Source organism: Cibotium barometz, chromosome 25 (assembly GCF_041138505.1).
Source record: "Cibotium barometz isolate CiBa-2024 chromosome 25, ASM4113850v1, whole genome shotgun sequence".
NCBI classification, from domain to species: domain Eukaryota; kingdom Viridiplantae; phylum Streptophyta; class Polypodiopsida; order Cyatheales; family Cibotiaceae; genus Cibotium; species Cibotium barometz.
In genome coordinates, this window is record NC_141070.1 from 30028260 (window position 1) to 30036193 (window position 7934).

The window sequence follows — 7934 nt, forward strand, 5'->3', positions numbered from 1 at the left end:
GATATGGCTTCCCTCTATGGTTAGGGTTTGAAATATACATTAGGGTTTACTCCTGTGTGTGTGTCTCCTCTCCCTCTACCTGTTTTTCAACAGATTGCATAGCATAGGGCAGAGTAGTTGATGCTACATATTCAGGAGTTCCGTAGATCTTCTGACGTGACAGTGCCTTACTTGCCTCTATATCCACAGCCTTTTTTTGATGACCTCTCCCTCTAGATGCACCACCATTCTTCCGCGACACTTGCTGCACTCTATGCCTCGAGGACATTAACAGTACTGGTGGATACGCTCTGGGATGTGGACATTTTTTCCATTTGTCCTGCATCACCCAAGAGCTATTACACTTCTCGGAATGTCCCTCTTACCAAGCACGCGCTGACCTAGCGACATACAGAGTTCTCGGCATTGACAATCTTCACCCAGGCTTCGCTCGAGTAGATGCTTGGACTGGCAAGCCACTTGATTTTACATCATCTCTACTGACTTAGGACTCGATGCTGCCGATGATAGAGATCAGGAGCCTGAGGTGTCTCTAGAGTTAGAGTGGAATGCACATGAGTTTGATGCATACCAGAGAGTTCTTCAGGAGATCCTACTCATAGCACACGAGCGTGTGGGTAATGCTAGTCCTAGTGGCACCTCAGGTGATGGTGTTGGCAGCAGTGCTGCTTCACATGAGCAACGTGTCCTTACAGCAGAGGAGCTTACATGTGTAGAGTGGCCGGCATGGACCATTGCTGATTACAGATTTTGGGCTTATAGACAAAGACGTTTTGCAGTAGCATGATGTAGAGAGAGGGAGAGGGCTGTAGTAGCTTATGGGACTCATGAGCTCCCGAGTACACTAGCACAACTTATGATCCTACCTTTGAGGTAGACCTCCCTGCCGCAGATATTTGATGGACCCCGCAGCTAGCACAGCCTCCTTGACGTACACAGCAGCCTCAACATGCACATCGACCAGCAGTGAGAGATGACAATTTTGATTGGGTTGTCTCGTTTTAGTGACTAAACTCGGACTAGCTGGGTTAGCTCACTTATATTGTACTTAGATTTTTTGCTAGTGACTAACCTCAGACTAGTTGGGATAGCTCATTTTCATTATGCCTTGATCTATTGAGTTAGTGGCTAGTCGCGTTAGCTCACATTCTAATGTACTTAGTTGATGTTTATATCATTATGAGTTTTTTCATTATTGAGGATCATTGCATTTTAGTTGTTGTTCATGATTTTTGGATTTTTTAACACTTTGGCTATTATATTGTTTCTTGAAAATCCCAATATCATCATACCCAAATATGCTCCGATGGTGACCAAAATTTGTGAACATGTGGGGGGACCTACCCCCACATGCTCGCAAATTTTGGTCACCAACCATTGGAGCATATTTGCATTAGCAATTAATGCCTAGTGGGGATTTTTCAAGTCTCTTGGTGCTTGAGAGGCCATGAAAAATCCCGCTCTTCCCCATACCATCATACCCAAACATGCTCCTATGATGACCAAAATTTGCGAGCATGTGGGGGAGACCACCTCCACATGCTCGCAAAGTTTGGTCCCCATCGGATCATGTTTGGGTGAGCAATTAGCACCTAGTCATGATTATTTAAGTCTCTTGGTGCTTGAGAGGCCATTAAAAATCCCGCTCTTCCCATACCATCATACCCAAACATGCTCTAATGGGGGGATCAAAATTTGCAAGCATGTGGAAGGGACCCGCCCCCACATGCTCACAAAGTTTGGTCCCCATCAAAGAATTTTTGGGTTAGCAATTAGCGTGCCTAGTGATGATTTTTCAAGTCTCTTGGTCCTTGAGAGGCCATGGAAAATCCCACTCTACCCCATACCGTTGTACCCAAACATACTTCGATGGTGACCAAAATTTGTGAGCATATGGGAGAGACCCTCCCCCACATACTCGCATATTTTGGTCCCCATGAGAGCATGTTTGGATTTGGTGGTTGAGAGTCCATGGAAAATCTCGCTCTTCCCCATACCATTGTACCCAAACATGCTACTCCGATGGTGACCAAAATTTGTGAGCATGTGAGGGGGACCTACCCTCACATGATTGCAAAGTTTGGTCACCATCTAAGCATGTTTAGATTAGAAATTAGCACCCAGTGCGTATTTTTCAAGTCTCTTAGTGCTTGTGCATGTGGAGGTACCCACCCCCACATGCTTGCAAAGTTTGGTCACCATTGGAGCATTCTTGGGTTAGCAATCAACGCCTACTATAATGATGTTTTTTCAAGTCTCTTGGTGCTTTAGAGGCCATGGAAAATCTCGCTTTTCCCCATACCATCGTACCCAAACATGCTTCGAAGGTGACCAAAATTTGCAAGCATATGGGGGGGACCCGCCTCCATATGTTGCAAAGTTTGGTGACCATCAGAGCATGTTTTGGTTAGCAAACAATTAGCACCCAGTGAGGATTTTTCATGGCCTCTCAAGCACTAAGAGACTTGAAAAATCCGCACTCGCGACGCTAATTACTAATCCAAATGTCCTCCAATGGGGACCAAACTTTGGGAGCATGTGGAGTTGCATCCCCCACATGCTTGCAAATTCTAGTCAGCATCAGAGCATGTTTGGATACGATGGCATGGAGAAGAGCGGGATTTTCCATGTCCTCTCAAGCACCAAGAGACTTAAAGAATTCACACTGGGCGCTAATTGCTAACCCAAACATGCTCCGATAGGGACCAAACTTTACAATCATTGTGGGGTTGGGTCCTCCCAAATTATTGCAAAGTTTGGTTAGCATTGGAGCATGTTTGGGTTAGCAATTAGCGGCCAGTGTCCATGGCCTCTCAAGCACCAAGAGACTTGAAAAATCCGCACTGGGCGCTAATTTCTAACTCAAACATGCTCCGATGGGGACCAAACTTTGCAAGCATAAGCATTGGGTCCCCCCCACATGCTCACAAATTTTGGTCACCATTGGAGTATATTTGGGTATGATGGTATGGGGATGAGCGGGATTTTTCATGGCCTCTCAAACACCAATAGACTTGAAAAATCATGGGCACTAGTTGCTTACCCAAACATGCTCGGATGGGGACCAAACTTTACGAGCATGTGGGGGCCCCAACATGCTCCCAAATTTTGGTCACCACATTGGAGCATGTTTGGGTACGATGGTATGGGAAAGAGCGGGATCTGCCATGGCCTCTCAAGCATGAAGAGACTTAAAAAGTCCGTGCTGGGCGCGCTAATTGCTAACCCAAACATGCTCCAATGATGGTGGTGACCAAACTTTGCAAGCATGTGGGGGTGGGTCCCCCCCACATGCTCGCAAAGTTTGGTCACCATCGGAGCATGTTTAAGTACAATGGCATGGGGAAGAGCAGGATTTTCCATGGCCTCTCAAGCACCAAGAGACTTGTAGAATCCACACTGGGTGCTAATTGCTAATCTAAACATGCTCCGATGTGGGGAGCAAACTCTGCAAGCATGTGGGTCCCCACACGTCGCAAATTCTAGTCACCCCATCAGAGCATGTTTGGGTATGATGGCATGGGGATTTTCAACAAACAATTTGATGGCCAAAGTGTTAAAAAAATCCAAAAACCATGAACATCAACTAAAATGTAATGATTCTCAATAATGAAAAAACTTATAATGATAAAAACGTTAACTAAGTACATCAAAATGTGAGCTAACCCAGTCACTCTAGCTAACTCAAAAGATCAAGGCATAATGAAAATGAGCTACCCCAGCTATTCTAAGGTTAGTCACTGCCAATAAATCTAAGTCAATGTAAGTGAGCTAACCTAGCTAGTCTGAGTTTAGTCACTATCAAGATAGAGATCTAGTTAACAACACCCTTTCTAGCTCTCAAATGCTCTAAAATGCTCTCATGGTCATCCACTTGAAGCCAAGAACGCAGGCGAGAACTCTGTTTTTGACTCTTGTTCCACGGGAACACTCACGAGAACACGGATTAGGGAAGGAGGCCGGAAGCAATTAATGCGAGAGAGCGGGATTGTAGCCAAGGGAACATAAAGACGCACATAATTTTTCCATATATTTTGTGCCGAAGTGCAATGTAAATCGTTTTGGGTCAATGTGGGTTCTAAATGAGAGTTCTAAGTGTATTAAGCAAGGCTCACTTATGGGGTTGTCCGCCCATGTGTGAAAGAGGCCTAGGATTAGGGTTAGTGACATCTTTATAAAAGAGATGTTAGCTAAAGAAAGGGGACGTTTTTGGCCATTCTCATAAGCTATTGAGTAAAGCTCTTGAGTGAAGCTCTTGAGTGAAGCTCTTGAGCTCTCTAGCTATGGAAACTCTCTAACTCTCTCTATTGTACTCTAATGAGCATCAAGCTCCAATGAGTGTAGCTCCACTTCTTTCTCTTAATTTGTTTTTGTACCATTGAAGTAGATTAATCTATGATTAGTTGAATGCTTCTTTCTTTCTCTTGTGTATGATGCATGCTTGTAGTGTGTGTGTGTGTAGTCTCCATTGATGCAAGCTCTTTGGCAATGAGTTATTCATGGATAGACTCTCTCTATGAGCTTGTGGGTTTGTGAATGTTACATTCTATGCTTGCTTAAGCTTGTGGGTTAGTAAATGCATGCTTATGGGTTTGCAAGCATTAGGAAAAGCTAAGATTAATGGGATTAAGAGATTGCCATGCATTGCTTGTTCTCTTGAATAGTGTAGTGGATTTAAGGAATTGAGAGATTGATTGAGGTGTTGAATGGTTGAATCGTCAAGTGGTGGTTTGTGTATGTGAGCTCTCCCTCATGGGATAAGCCTTCATGCACTAATGGAGTCGAGTCCTCGGATTGACAATGTGTTTCTTAACACATTTGTTGATTGGTAGTACTCTATGAGCACTATATTGCACGGTAGAGAGAACCGCTCTACAATGGCGCCGCTGCCGGGAAGCGAGTGCCTACATTAGTTGAGCACCATACACACACTACCACTCCTTGTTAAGCTCCAATCGGTTGCAAAACTGTTGGATAGGAGAGCAGGCTTTGGGACTAATTTTGGTATTTATTTAAGACTAATCTGTTGTTAAATTCTCTTTATTTGTCTTGCAATTTGAGTGCGATTGGCTAGCTATGCTTCTCCCTTGAGGTCAAGACAAGGATTCAACACACGGGAAGGATTGGAGGTAGGCGCTAAACCTGCAAATTTCAATTTGTGTGCGAAAGAGAGAGGCCTGTTTTTGCATTTTTGTCATTCTGTTTGAGGATAATTTTTGCTGTCTGAGGTTAATTTTTACAGTTTCAATTTTCTGCATGTTCGTTTTATTTTCTGTTCTTAGCTTAGTTTAGTTTTCTGCATCTTTAATTTTGTGCATTTTAGTTCTCTATTAAACCTACACCTATAGAGAAATTGAAATCTATACACACACATGAAGACTGAACAATTCGAATTCGCTGCAAATCTCACAGCTGCACACGCATTGAATTCGCTGCAAATCTCACAGCTGTACATGCATTGAGTTCACTGCGTACTTCAAAAAAGAAAAATAATAATAATAAAAGAAGGCAGCTGTGTGTGAACAGCGCACCGCACGGAGAGACCCACACACCGCAAAATTAAGACCGCCACCACACCGGATAAGGGGGTGCAAAAAATAAATAAATAAATAAAAATTGGGATTCTGGAAAATTTTTCATTTTTTGCCGCAAAAATTTGGGAGGTTATCTAACTTCTCGAGAGGAGTTAGAAAACACCCATTGTCGAAATTTTGGTCGCGGAACCATTTTCCCATAGTGAGCTCAGTATGGAAAACTGGTAAATTTTAGGCGATTTTTGATCCTGAAAAATACGCTATTTTTTTGGCCTATTGTCCACGCATCCTCATAAGATTTGGGCTTCTTTAATTCAACCTTCCAGCGAATGCCTCCCTTCAATCCTGCAAAACAAAACGATTCTTCTTCATCATGTCCGGAGGTACTCGATCCTTCCCCAAAGCCCTGCACAAGGTCTCCCATAGCAAAGAGAATTTCTTTACATAATCATCAATTGGCTCCAATTCGCCCTGTGTCAACCCCTGCACTTCATGCCAAACTCTGTCTGGATCCTCAACCTTCTTGAACCTTTTCAAAAGTGCAGTCTTCAATCCATCCTCATTCATAGAAATTCATGGCTCAGCATCCCTTAACGACTCTTCCAAAGTTTTGAACCATGCCCTCGCATCTCCCTTCAAACATATATTCCTCAACAACCGCAATACCTGTGCCGGCTCGTTAATTGTTGAGAGATATAATCGCGGTGTTGTGTGTATGTGGGAAAGCACCCTAGAGGTGCAAGATATTGTGTGTATGTGTGTATGTGGGAAAGCACCCTAGAGGTGCAAGATATTGTGTGTATGTGTGTATGTGGGAAAGCACCCTAGAGGTGCAAGATATTGTGGTGAGATGGAATGCCACATGTAATATTGCATGGTGTGTGAGAGTTGACCAAAAGAGTGGAAAAGGAGTTGCCACATGGATGATGACATGTAAAGTGGGATAAGGCTAGAAAGCCTATATCATTGTATGGTTCATTGTGATATGCAATACAAGGGAATAGTGTTGAGTGTGCAATCTCTCTCTCTCTAGTCATGGAGTTTTTAGTGTGGTTTAATCCACCTTAATCTTATGCTTAATCTATGTCCTTCACCATGATCAATCCCATTTCTAGAATCTTAACATGGTATCAAAGCCAAATGGGCTCTTGGTCATGGTGATTATTATGTATATTAGCTTGTTTGTGTGTTTCTTTGATTAAGCATTATTTTCAGCTTATTATGAAAAAAATTATGCACACTCATATTATCATTTGGATTTGCATTTGTGAGGATTTGAGAGGAGATTTGCATTTGTGAGAGGATTGAGAGGAGATTTACAACAAAGAGGTTGCATAGAAGCTGCCCAAGAGAGTTGCAAATGGAGTTTTGCAACATAGAGAGCTTGATCATCATCAAGGAAGCTGAAAATGGAGATTTCAGCATTATGAAGGCTATGGAGTCTTCATCATCATCAAGGAAAATCTGCCAAGAGAAGATATGCTGCTGATTATGTCTCAAGAAGGTTGGTTTTGTGAAGTTTTGTCTCAAAGTTTTGTGTTTGAGCATGGAAGAATGTTCATATTTGAGAAGGGTTGCTATGTGTGGGATTTGTGGATCCCATGGTTCTTTGCATTTGGGCAAAGAGTGTAAGAGGTGCAATGCTTGTCTAAGAAGGGACAAGCAGTTATGGGCTTAGAAGAAGTCCATGGCTGAGCACATTGGAAAGAGTGATGCTCATGGTTTTGCTCATAGAAGATGGGCAATGTTTGGTGGAAGCTTTTGGAGTTTTCACATTGGTTTGCACCTATGGTTTCAATTGAGAGACCATGTGAAGAAGCACCCTTGAAGTTTGTATGCAAGAAAAAGCATAGAGAGTGCAAGTTCATTTGGGAACTTGCAAGGCCATGTTGATGGCTATGGGAGAAACCTCAATGAGAGAGGTTTAGAAGAGGTAAAGAGATTAAAACAAGAATAGATGCATGTTAGAGCTCAAATTGGTGAAGGCCATTTGGATGGCTATGTGTAAAACCTCAAGAGGGAGGTTAAATGGATGAGGAAAAGAGAGAAGCTCATGTGGACAACCAATCCACATAAGAGAATAGAAGCTACTAAAAAGGGTAGCAAGGACAGTGTAGAAGAAATCGGAGAAGGCAGCATAACGAGAGTCTCAACAAAAAGTTTGGTGAAAAGAGGATCTTGAGAACACCATGGAAGAAGCCGCTCGCCACCATGGAAGAAGCCACGAGTACATGCAATAGAAAACTACAGCAGCAATGCTATGTTAGAGGGGCATACAAGTAGATATGCAGCAACAGCAATACCCTTGAGGCTAACACATTCCAGGAGACAATCTAGCATATGGCAACCAACATCACACAGAACACAAGTATGGATATGATGGCTCGATTATTATAGTAG